The sequence below is a fragment of the Delphinapterus leucas genome, chromosome 4 (genome assembly GCF_059928025.1).
Source record: "Delphinapterus leucas isolate spDelLeu-1000000601 "Yukka" chromosome 4, BTC_Dleu_Yukka2, whole genome shotgun sequence".
In the NCBI taxonomy this organism is placed as follows: domain Eukaryota; kingdom Metazoa; phylum Chordata; class Mammalia; order Artiodactyla; family Monodontidae; genus Delphinapterus; species Delphinapterus leucas.
Window position 1 is genome coordinate 128,567,212 of NC_143132.1, and position 12,867 is coordinate 128,580,078.

A 12,867-nucleotide genomic window follows, 5' to 3' on the forward strand; every position below is an offset into this window, starting at 1 on the left:
GGTATAAAATCCTTGGCACACAAGTCTCTTTCTCTTTCTTGTAGATGTGTTAACTACATTATCTTCTTGTTTTGAATGTTACTTTGGATAAATCTGAGACATGCCTGAATTTCCCCCTATTTAATGGCTGATCTCTTTGCCTGGACGCCCAGAAGATTCCTTCCCTCTTTCCCTTCCTTCATCTCCTGCTCCCTCACTTTCCCCTTTTGCCCTCCTGTCTCTCCCTCTCCCTCTTTCTCTTTCACCCTCCAACCCTGTGGGATATGTCTCATGGCTGACTGTTCTCATTCAATTTTCCCTGGTCCATGCTGTACCCTTCTAATACGCAGAGTCGAGTCTTCTTTTATTTATTCGGTTTCATCGTTTCTGTTTTCTTCCTTATGGACTCTGATTTTGTATATGTTGGATCTCCTTTGCCTGTTGTAGGTATCATTTTCTTTCTAATCCCCTTTAATTCCATCTTTATTTCATTTAATCTTGGTTACATTTCTTGTATCTGTCCTTTATATCCTTTAATGTCTTTTCTACAATGTATAGTCTCCCTTGTAAACTTTCCAATTTCGTTTTAATTTTTCTGATGGCTTTTAAAAAATATTTTTAAGAACTTTTGGCTATGTTGGGTCTTCATTGCTGTGTGCGGGCTTTCTCTAGTTGCGGTGCGCAGGGGCTACTCTTTGTTGTGGTGCGTGGGCTTCTCATTGTGGTGGCTTCTCTTTTTGCAGAGCATGGGCTCTAGGCTTGCGGGCTTCAGTATTTATGGTGTGTGGGCTCAGTAGATGTGCCTCGCAGGCTCTAGAGCACAGGCTCAGTAGTTGTGGCGCATGGGCTTAGTTGCTCCACGGCATGTGGGATCTTCCTGGACCAGGGCTCGAACCTGTGTCCCCTGCGTTAGCAGGCAGGTTCTTAACGACTGTGCCACCAGGGAAGCCCGGTAGGCGGATTCTTAAACACTGCGCCACTAGGGAAGTCCCACTGATGGCTTTTTAAACTTTCTGTCAATCCCTTTACAGAGTTCTGCTTGCTCACAGTTCATTTCCTCCTGTTTTCTTGCTACAACTTCCCTGAATTCTGGCATTTCTATTTTGTGATATTCTTTTAGAGGGATGGTTGCTTTATTAATTTTTAAGTATCCTGGTGAAATATTTATGTACTTTTTTTGCTTTATAGCAACATTTTTTTGAATGAATGTTGTTCACCTGTTGGTAAATTTTGCTGCTCTTCAACTTTTACCTTACAGTAACTTTGTATAGATGAGATGATGCCTGTTCACCTTAAAAAGTCGCTTATCATTAAATGTGCTGAAGTTTTTAGTTCCAGCTCTTTACATACAGTGTCTGATGTAATGCTTCATAAATCAAAGCTTTCTTTGCTTTTCCCAAAAAGGACTGATTGCTGGAAATATGGTTTAACTGTGTCATCCTCTGTGTGGCCTTACTTCCTCTGTTTCTCTGAACCCCAGGGGGACTCGTCCTGTGCTTTCTGCTTCCCTCGGTCCCTGCACCTTGCTGCAAATAGGGTGGTAGCTTACACACTTCATGGTGAGCTGCCTGCTTTCAAGAGTTTTATTTCTACTGACACTTTTAAGATCTGCCGTCATTAAGTTCTCTCACAACTCAATTTTTCTTTTTTTCCCTTTCTTCCCATGTGGTTTCTGCCTGATTCAGTTGCTTTTGTCAACCCTTAAGCATATTTTGGAGTCTGCAGATTCTATTTGGTTTCTAGTTTCACTGCAAATGGAGTCTGTGGACATATTTTCTTCAATTCTCCTTGCTCCTTTCCCATGATTTTATGGAGAGGATGGACAGTAAGCTGAAATGGGCAGCCATGTTTATACCAGAAGCCCCTACGATGACTTTATTTATTTATTTATTATTGAAGTATAGGTGATGTACAATGTCGTGTTAGTTTCAGGTATACAGCAAAGTGATTCAGTTGTTTTATATATATATATTTATATATCTAAAGACTATATAAATATATCCTTTTTTCGGATTCTTTTCCCACATAGGTTATTATAAAACACTGAGTATAGTTCCTTGTGCTATGCAGGAGGTCCTTGTTGTTTATCTATTTACAATGACTTTAAGGTTATCTTCCATCATAGGTTTTTCTTGTTTTGAAACATTGGAGAACTGAGGTCTCTGAGTCCTTGGAAGAGTCCCTGCCTCTGCCCCGACTTAATAATAAAGGAGATTACAGATTATTTTAGAAACCTCATATCCTTGGCTATCCAGAAATTTAAGGAATATGTCTTTTAGCTAAATCTGAGTTAAAACTTTAAGCACTAGAATTTTTCACTTGAACCATTTTGGAAGAAAATTGTTCTAAATACTAATGTATTCCTTGCTTTCTTGGAGCTTCAAGAATCTACATAGGTGATTGGATACTAGGGGTTATTATGACTATATTGTACTAAAACACAGTTATTTCATTGAAGGAGTAGAGGGTGTTGGCTTCTGTAAGAAGAGGCTCCACAGCGTAAGTTTGAAGTTTCTTGTCATACATAGCTTTCCCCCCTTTTTTTCTGGTGAGTATATTTTCTGTAGGTGCCTTTCTTGTAGCTTTGTGTTTGCCTGTTATGGTCCTCCTTTGAGTGTGATGAAGTCTCAGCATTCAGACAACAAGGATTGATGGACTTATATATATAGTAAAAGTAAATACACTTTGGGCGTGACATGAGGGACTCTCCCATGAGGAAAGTGCACAGACCTGGTCATATCTGCTTGAGTTGCTTGGGAATCTGTTGTTTCTTGGATCTCAGCTGCCCCATTCCTCTTTGGAGCACCCTGCCTAAAAGAAGAGAATTCACATGGCAGTAACTCATCAAAAGGGCAGGTAGGAAAGTGAAGAATGCACTTCAGCGAGATAGGCAGGCGCTGTAGGCTGCATGGAGAAGGTCATTTGACTAGATTACACTAGGTAGGTTGCGTGTGTAGCCACTGCTAGAACCAAAGTTAGTTTGCTGACCTTTGGCAGAGAATAAAACAAAAGGGAAAGTAAGCTGAATCGTTACATTTCTGACACATCACATGTTTCTGTGGTTTTGATTTTGTACATGCTTCATGTTATTATTGTAACCGAACATTGTAACTCTAATTTAAAATGCCACCGCTGTATAGTCTCTTTTCTCTGGAAATACCATGGAAAGTCTAAGGAAAACATTTGCCACTGCATTCCATTGCCTTGCAGAGAAGGGTGTCTGTGTTCTTAGTGCCCTGTTGTCCCAGCATTGGGGGAGGGGCAGATGTTCGTTATGCAGGCCAAGTGCACAGAGAAGGTTCTAAAGTTGTTAAGTGTAAGCTGCAAGATTCTAAGATTAATTGGGCTTCACTTTCCAGTGAGATTAGTGTATTATAAATCATAGAGGCATATTCCATCAATCTGGCACCTGGATGCAGGAATATGATAACCCCTAACTCAGCAGAAACGTACCTTTCTTCCATTACGGCATCTCTCCTGGAATGAGCCGTGTGCTCCTCAGATAGGGCCAGGGCAACAGACAGCATTTTAAAGACATCTTTGAGATCACTTCCTCCTTTTACAGCAGGGAAGGCATTTCTATGGCTCCTTGGTTTTATTCTACAATAACTTTAAAGGAGACAGATTTAAAGGAGTATTTTCTGGGTACTTAGTTTTGTTCAACCCTTGGGTAAGTTCTCTGGGGTTTCAAAATAAAGATATAATATGATCTCTACCCTAGATGAGCCTACCGTTTAGTTGGGGAGAAAAGCCATATTAATTCTGATTATGTGATATTAATGCTAATTGATACTGTTTATTTAGCACTTACTATATGCATACCAATCAAATATACTAAGAAATGGTTCATAGAATGTCTTTCAAAATAAATGCTGACAAGGTCAGAAAAAGGAGAGATATGTCTTAACTGGATTAATTGTGAAGGTCCCTAGAGGAGGCAGGCCTGTGCTGGGTGTTGTCCACAGGAAGGCTTTAGTGACAGGAGACAGGCCACATTTCTCAGTGTGAGGGTACGGATTGCAAGAGATAAGTAATGTTAGGTAGCCAGTGAGGCGTACAGGAGGAGGCTTGCAGGTGGCCAGGAGAACCACAGAATGTGCAAGAGTTCCTTTCTCTGCACCTCTTAAAAATGGCAGATGGAGAAGTGAATGCATTACAGCTAGATAGGCAGGTAGGCTACACAAAGATCATTTGACCAGATTATGTCAGCTAGGTTGTGTGTGTAGACACTGGTGGGACCAAAGTTAGTTTGCTGACATTTGGCAGGGATATTAAATACGTTTTCCTCCCTTCCTCCCTCTCCTTTCCATCCTCCTTTCTTTTTTTTCTTTTTCTTTTTTTTTTTTTTTTTTTTTTGCGGTACGTGGGCCTCTCACTGCTGTGGCCTCTCCCGTTGCAGAGCACAGGCTCCGGACGCACAGGCTTAGTGGCCATGGCTCACGGGCCCAGCCGCTCCGCGACATGTGGGATCTTCCCGGACCGGGGCACGAACCCGCGTCCCCTGCATCGGCAGGCGGACTCTCAACCACTGCGCCACTAGGGAAACCCCATCCTCCTTTCTTATTATGAACATTTCAAGCTTATGGCTCTGTCTCTGCTCCTTTAATCATCCTCTTTGATTCTCAGCTCAGTCCCCTTAGCTACAGTGTCATGGCCACACACTGTTCATTCTACTTCATTCATTTTTCCCCTCAACAAGCCCTTATTGAAAATTCCGTGTGCATCTTCAGGAAATAGACAATCTTACAAGGAAGACAATTAAGACACAATTACAGTATGTTGTGACGAATACCTCGAAATGAGAAACACAGGATGCTATGGGAGCAGATGGCAAGAGAACTTGATTTTATTAAGGGGAGGAGGGTGTCGGAATGGAAGTGACATAGAAATTGAGAACTAAAAGTGTGAGTGGAGATGTTCAAAACTCTCCCTAATTTATTTATTCAATCAGTACATAGCCCTTGAACAGTTCTGTGGTCTAAACAATGTCCTGGGCTCTGTAAACCAAACAGCTGTAAACAAAACGAGCAAAGCACCTGATCTCATAGAGCTTACACTCTAGTAAGGATGAGCAGACAATGAATAAATCAATAAATATATATAATATTTGGGGTGTTATGGAAGAAAATGAAACGGAGTAAGATGATAGAGTGTATGTTCTTGTATGCGTGCGGTAGTACGTACTGTTTTAAATAGGGTGGTCTGGGCTTCTCTGTTAAGGGATATTGGAGCAAAAACGGATGCATTGAAGGAGCTATCTGGGTGGTGGGGTGCAGCGGGGAGGGGACAGCATTCTAGGCCGAGGGAGCCACTAGGACAAAGGCTCTCTGGAAGATGTGTGCTAGGATTGTCCGGGAAACTGTAGAAAGGCCAGGTGGCTAGAGCTCTAGGAAGAGAGTGGAGATGGATGCGGTTGTGGAGGTCCCTGTGAGCCTGAGAAAGTAGGGTCTTGCCCCATATAAGATTTACATTTAAGAGGATCCCTTTGGCTTCGGTATGGAGATCTGACAGTAGAGGGGCAAGAGTGGAAGCGAGGAGATCAATTAGGAGCCTATTGTAATGGTCCAGGCAGGAGATGCTGGTAGCTTGCTGGGGTGGAAGCGGGAGAGGTGGCTGATTCTGAGGATGCCTAAAGGGTAGGACGGACAGGTTTGCTGATGATTTGGTTGGGAGAATGGGAGAAGAAAGGGATCAGTGATGACTTAAAGGATTTTGGAAGACCGGATTTCCCATTGACTGAGATGGGAAAGACCATGGGAAGAGCAGGTTTTGGGAAGCAAAGATATATTAAGTTTGTTATGCCATCATCCAAGTGGAGGTTTTATGTAGCCAGATCGTTTCACAGTTTCAAGGGAGAGTTTGGTACATTGTCACGGAGATCAATTGTTTGATCTCAACCCATGAGAGAGACAGGTTGAGATCATCAAGTGGGTGAGCCTAGAGAGAGAAGAAATGAGGTCTGAGAGCTGAGCCTTGGGGCAGAGAAAGGAGGCTGTAGCTGATGTGGGAAATCGGGTCAAGAGAGGATATTTCCAAGTGGGAGAAAAGCAGCAAGTGTGTGTGTCTGTGGGAATGATCCAGTAGAGAGGAGACATGATGATGCAGGAGAGAGTGGCAACCGCAGGAGCAAAGTCCAGCAGGTGAGAGGGCGTGGGATCCAGCAACCAGTGCACAGGAGCAGCGGCAGCTCATTCCTGCAACAGGAGGGCAGGTGGGTGGGGGACTGGGAGTGAGTGGCGTATGAGTCCTCTCCTGATGGCTTCTGTTTTCTCGGTGAAATGAGAAACTGGGTTCTCTGCTGTGCGTGAGGACGGGGAGGAGATGTCAGAGATGTGTGTGGGGGCAGGAGAAGGGGACGCAGCTGTCTAGGAGGGTGGGAGAACATGGACTGGGGCCCGAGGTGTGCCTGGGGGTCAGCAGCAAGGGCCCCCTTTAGGCAAGTGCCCATGAATTAAAAAATGGCCCAGGCGGAATGGGTCAGGACAGCGTTTAACCGGGTAAATCAGATCTTGGGCTTGTTAAACCCTGGCAGCGGACGTTTTTGAAGAAGGATTCTCAAGATAGTATTGAACATTGCTATCGGCCTCATGTCGGGAGCACAGGGCTATATCCTCAACAGGTGACCTCTGGCCACAGCCCTGCAAACCAGGCACAGGACCACGGGACTTCCCACGGGCAGGCAGGACCCCAGAGGCTGGCCACACGTGGTCACTGCATGATTCACTTCTACTTCCTTTAACTGTTGCTGGAGGCATGCTGGAAGATTATAGGAAAGTCATGCAAGCTTTGGGAGGCTTGTAAAGATTGACACACAAGGATTTGGGGCAGAGGTGTGTCAGTCGTTACAAGACAGCTCTTTAGTGCACAAGGAGTTCCAGGCAGAGGGACTGCGCGGTGAAAGCCTTGGTGGGTGGGGAGCGTGGACGGAAAGGGGCATTGAGGACCTGAAAGTCGTTTGGAAATGTGGATTGTAGGTGCTGTAGGCAGCTGTCCTCCTCACTGTCTTTCACTCTGACATGCTCATTTTAGCCTTTATTTATTCATTCATTCATTCATTTATTGGCTGCGCTGCACGGCTTGCGGGATCTTACTTCCCCGGACCAGGGATTGAACCTGGGCCACGGCAGTGAAAGCCTGGAATCCTAACCACTAGGGCACCAGGGAACTCCCGTCTCTTTAGCCTTTAATCATGCTGGTTTCCCTGCCGGGAACGCCTCTCCATTTCTCAGGGTCATGGGGCTGTACAACTCCAGGGGGCACCATTAACACTGTCCTTTATGTTTCCCTCCTGAGTCAGCTCAACCTCCATCTCTTCCAGGACAGCTCCTTCTCTGGCTCCAAGCCACACTTTCCTTTCTGTGAATTCCTAACCTAGAGGGTAGGGTTGCTAGATTTAGCTAACAAAAACACAGGATGTCAGTTAAATATCACATGGGACATACTTATACTAAAAAGCTATTGTTTATCTGAAATTCAAGTTTAACTAGGCATCTTGCATTTTATCTGACAACCCAACAAGATTGGGAAACACACAGTTAAGCATTCATTCAACAAACCTTTGTAGAGGTAGGTCATGCCCTGTACTGGACACTGCCCTCTGGGCTGGGAGGCACCAAACATGTATTTAGATCACCAGCCAAGTAGGGTCTCAGAATAAACACTGCAAAATGTTCAGCTTGAATAACTCCTCCAGAATTTTGCAATCATATTATCTAAAGAAAAGCTATTTTAATTTCAGTATATATGAAAATTTTGTGACTTATTTTCAGAGTATTATAATGTTTTTTTTCTTTTCTTGGCCATGCGGCTTGTGGGATCTTAGTTCCTCAATTAGGGATTGAACCCTGGCCCTTGTCAGTGAGAGCACGGACTCCTAACCACTGGATCTCCAGGGAATTCCCTGAAGTACTATAACTTTTAATTTTAATGACATATGGGGATGGAGGCATCCATATCTTTTCAATGCTTTGGACATCGAAAAGTCTCCATTAAGACTTGTCTGTCTACGAGGAGTTTGTCATTTGTCATTATCATCTTCAACATCACCGCCTTTGGCATTGATCAGAAGTGGCAGTTACTAGGCAGAGGCAGGGTGACCCAGAGCTGCACCCCTTCTGTGCCATTTACTAGCCGTCAGATCTTGACAGGTGAACTTGATCTCTCTGTGCCACAGTTTCCCCATCTGTACAATGAAATATAATCCTAATATCGACTTCAGAGGGTTGGCGAGAAGATTAAAGGGTTAAAACTTGTGAAGTGCTCGGAACAGTGCAACATTTATCGAGTACTTTTACCATGTTAATGACATTCATGGGCGATGTTTCTCCGAGGTCACTGAGTTCCAAATACTCTGTCTCTCTAATTTCACTATTCCTGATTTACTTGTAAAGACCAAGGCAAATGTATTTAATTTAGGAGACCCAAGGTGAACTTTACAGATACCCTAGGAATGAGAGCAAATTGAGAACTCACTTACCATTCATATCTAAGTATACATTAGTATACCAGGTAAGGATCAGTTCCAACTGACGAAGCATTTAATAAATGACATTATCTAACTGAATTCCCCAAACCTCTCTGAGAGTTAGGTATTATTAACCCCACATTACATACAAGGAGGTGGCGGTGTGGAGCAGATAAGTAATTGCCTGAAGTCACCTAAGTAGTAGTTAGTTGATGCCGGGTTCAAGTTCGGGATTGTCAGATTTCAAAGCCCATGTTCAAAATGAGTAAGCATATTTCTCAACCCAAAAAGCTCGTGGAGAGAAGAGAAGAGGCTTGAGACCATTCATTCATTCATTCACTCTCTCACTCCATTCATTCAGACATTCAGTGACGTGTGGAGCCTGCAGAGGTGTGAAGGACAAGGCCCTGCCCTCAGGAAGGTCACAGTCATACAGAGCTGGTTATAGCGAATATGGTAAGTTTTCTAGCAGAGGCAGGGTAACATAAAGTGCCGGAGTAACACAGAAGAGGCATAGCTAATGGTACCAAGGAATGGGGCGCTGGCTGGGGAAGGCATCAGAGACGAGGTGCCATTTTGCTTGACCGTGCAGACCAAGTAAGAGAAAATTGCTTATTTAGGCACTGAACGGGTGCTGTATCAGATTTGGAACGAATGCCACTTCACCAACATTACATAATAAGGAAAGAAATATTTTTGAAATTCTGCTTGGTACAAAGTCCTGTGCTAGGCACCTTTTATGGACAGAGGTTAGCTTCCTGACAACCATCTCAGGTAGATTCTCTAACCTCCCTTATACAGATAAAGAAACTGAGGCTCAGAGTGGCTGAGATGTGCCCAAAGTGGGAAGTTATTACTTATTTAACAAATTCAGTTATCTGTTCATTCATTCAATAAGCATTGGTGATGTGGTTGGTTCTGAATATCAGTGGTGAACCAAGGAGAGCTAGACCCACCCCCCACAGAGACTACTGTCCAGTGGGGAAGACAAATCTATCTATCTATCTATCTATAAATATATATATATATATGGAAAACAATACATCCTTTGAGAAGAAGTTTCAAGTGAGAGTGATTGGAGAGCCCCTAAGATCTATAGTTGGAATTGTCCTCTGGCCCCATGCAGGCTTGTGCCCAGGTTTTAGGGAGAAGGTACCCTCAGTCAAAACTTCCAATGCAGCACGTAGGACTGCTGTGCCCCGAGTCTGCAGGGAGCACGGCAGGGACCTGGAGGAGAGAGGAGCAACATGGTGGGCTCTAAAGGGTGATGGAAGAGACCGTTGATGTGCACGTGTGAGACACCCTTGGGGGTGCTGGGAAGGGAGGTTGGAGTGGCTACCGTTCTGTAGGGGAGAAAAATCTGAGCTGAGAAATGCAATTTTGTGCTCTAATTCTGATACTAATTTTACTTCTGTTTTTTTTAACAAAGTTCAGTGTTAGGGAGAGCAGGCTTCCCGGAGGGTGAAGAGCAGGGCTGCCGTGTTGATTCAGACCATGGTACCCAGAGTGTGCAGAATCTGTCCTTGTGGCCATTTGCTTTCCCTGGGTGGGCGTGGTGCAGAATGGGCTCTCTGCTGGCGAGAGATTGGGTGAAAGCACTGGGCATCAGGAAGTCTCAAAGACAGGTTCAGTATTCCCTAAGACCAACTATTCCCCCTTATTGCTTTGATAAGGGCTGATCCTAGGAGGCATGTTATTCATAGTGATGATTTCTTTGTTAGTTTAAGGTTTTGGTCGCAAGCAACAGAAGCAGATCCTGTCTAATGCAACCAGTTGATTGAGAAATCTCAATTCACTGAGATATTAACATCAAATGTTTTATTTCATCCAGCTATACTAGTGATTCTCAAAACTTAATGTAGTTATTATTATTATTATTTTTTTTTTGCGGTACGCGGGCCTCTCACTGTTGTGGCCTCTCCCGTTGCGGAGCACAGGCTCCGGACGCGCAGGCTCAGCGGCCATGGCTCACGGGCCCAGCCGCTCCGCAGCATGTGGGATCCTCCCGGACCGGGGCACGAACCCGTGTCCCCTGCATCGGCAGGCGGACTCTCAACCACTGCGCCACCAGGGAAGCCCCTTAATGTACTTATGAATCACCTGGGGATCATGGTTAAATGCAGATTCTGGTTCAGCTAGTTTGGGCTAAGGGCAGACATTCTGCTTTTCTAACAAGCCAATGCTGCCAGTCTGTGGACTGCACTTGGAGTAACAAGGAAATCTACCTTATGCAATGCCCCTTGCCCCTTTGTGATTCTGGAAACATGATCCTTGTTTTATTTTCACACTTTCCAACAGTTGCATGTTCTACTCGTTCTGGAAGTCAAAGCTTATTCCTCCTGTTCATTATTTTAAAAACTTAAAATAAAGGTTTTAAGAATTTATTAGTCTCAAACATTTTGGACAAATCCTTCTCTTTCTCCAGTGCAGGCTAGAGTTGCGGTCCTGCCTTCTTAGATTGGGAAGGAGGTATGAGGTCTGGTCCTGAGGTTTCCCCCTCTCCCACCAAGTGCATCTCATCAGGGGTCTCCCTGGAGTCAGACAGGGAAGGGAGGCAGGGAGGGGAAGGCTCTCTCCTTAGCCTCCTCCATGCTGGCCATGGGAAGTGTTGCAGACACAACTCCGCTTCAGGCAGCTCCAGCCATCGCTGGAGCCCTTTGCTAGTTTCTCCATGACCGTGCTGTGTGGGGTTTGGGGGAAGTGCTCACCGTGGCCCCTCCATCTCTTGGGAACCTACCAGAGGGGCAGGTTTACCTCCCTTTGGCTCCTGGAGGTATATCCCAGTGGCCCTTTCACCAGGCTGGGCATCCTCTCACATGGCCCTGGAACCAGTTATTCCTGTGGAACCAGCCTCTGTGTCTGGTGCTGGGTCCTGGCTATGGGGCTGGTTGAGTGGAGTGGCCATTCCTGCTTCTCCCACTCACGCAGAAACCCCTTCGGGGGGATACAATACTTGGGTCCAATGTCGGGCCATTGGGCATCCCACAGCCACCTTCCAGGACTAGGTGGGAAGTGGGCCGAGGCTCCCCATCAAACCGTCTCCACCTATCCCACTCCATGCCCAGAAGCCACTCTCTCCCCTCCTGCTTCTAGGAACCACCACCCTCAGAATTCAGTCAGCACTCCTGACTTGAGGCTCGTGCTTCTCTTTGGGATCTTTTCCTCCCAGGTGAAGTGATCTCAGGGAAAAGAGGGGAAGGCAGAGGTGAGTCTCACAACACAATCCTTGCCATGTCGGTGCTGATCGCTTCCTCTTGCAGGCGTCCTACCTCTTTTTGGCCCTCTGTGGGCTGGATATTTGAACATCTCTCCTTAGTCTAAGCCATCGCATAGCACCAAGTAGCAATGTTCCCCCTGTTCCCTATGGACAGAACCGTGGCTGCTGGCAGAGCAGCTCACCGATGAAGGTATTTTTGACAGCTCCGGATGTCTGAGGCTGTCAGCTGTGCGCCTGCTACAGGATCTGGATTCGTGCTTGTCACCATCATCTCTCAATAGGAAACTCTCACACATTCATCCAGAGAGACCACCAACCTGAGCCGTTACAAAGCAGACAGATCTTTGTATTTGTGAAAGCTCCCAATTAATACTTCATGGAGAAAAGATTAATAAAACATCACGCAATTAGCTGCTTCCCTTCAGCCGTTACATCTCATTAAGGACGGCACAAGGCACCCCCAGGACTAACCAGCAAGCGGCTGGCCTGGGCCCTGGCTGGTGGGGCAGCCCTGCTGGTTCAGGGGAGCCACAGCCCCAGTTTTGCATTGTCTGGAGAAGAATTTTCTCCGCTAAGTGATGTGATAAATGGGGTTGGCTCTCAGCAGGACAGCTTTCAGCAGTCGCACCTTTATGTGTATCCCAGATTTTTCCCTTCATTTACTCATTTATTCATTTATAGTCTTCTGTGTGCTTGGTGCTGTGCTAGGTGCCAGGTAAGGAGCAGTGGTTTGTAGCTCCACTTCCGAAGCCCCTGCCGGATGGATCCCATCAAAGGCTTCTTCTGAGCCGCTTCCTGTCTGGTCCCCTCCCCCCATTCCTCCTGCCTGCTCAGCTCTCATCTTCCACCCCGTGAAGACCCTGAAGTGTTCATCCCGCGTTTTGTGCCTTTGCTCTCGTTCTGTACGAGCCCCCCTCCCAGGCTTCCTTCCCTGCATCCCAAAGCTGTACAAAGAGACCCTGTCTCCTCTCCGCTTCATGAAGAACGACATGGAAAGGCAGTGATGGGGGCCATGAAAACCCCGTTTCAACGCCTCCTTCTTACCTGGGCTAAGAAGAATCACGTGAAGCTAGCCTTTCTCGTCTGAGACTTTGTTTCCTGTTTGGTTATGTTTTCTTTTCTCTGGAGTAGAATGGTTAGGAGAGGAAAATAGGTTTGAACATGAATCTCAGGTCCTAGGAGGGTAGCAGGTAGCCTTGGGCAGGTG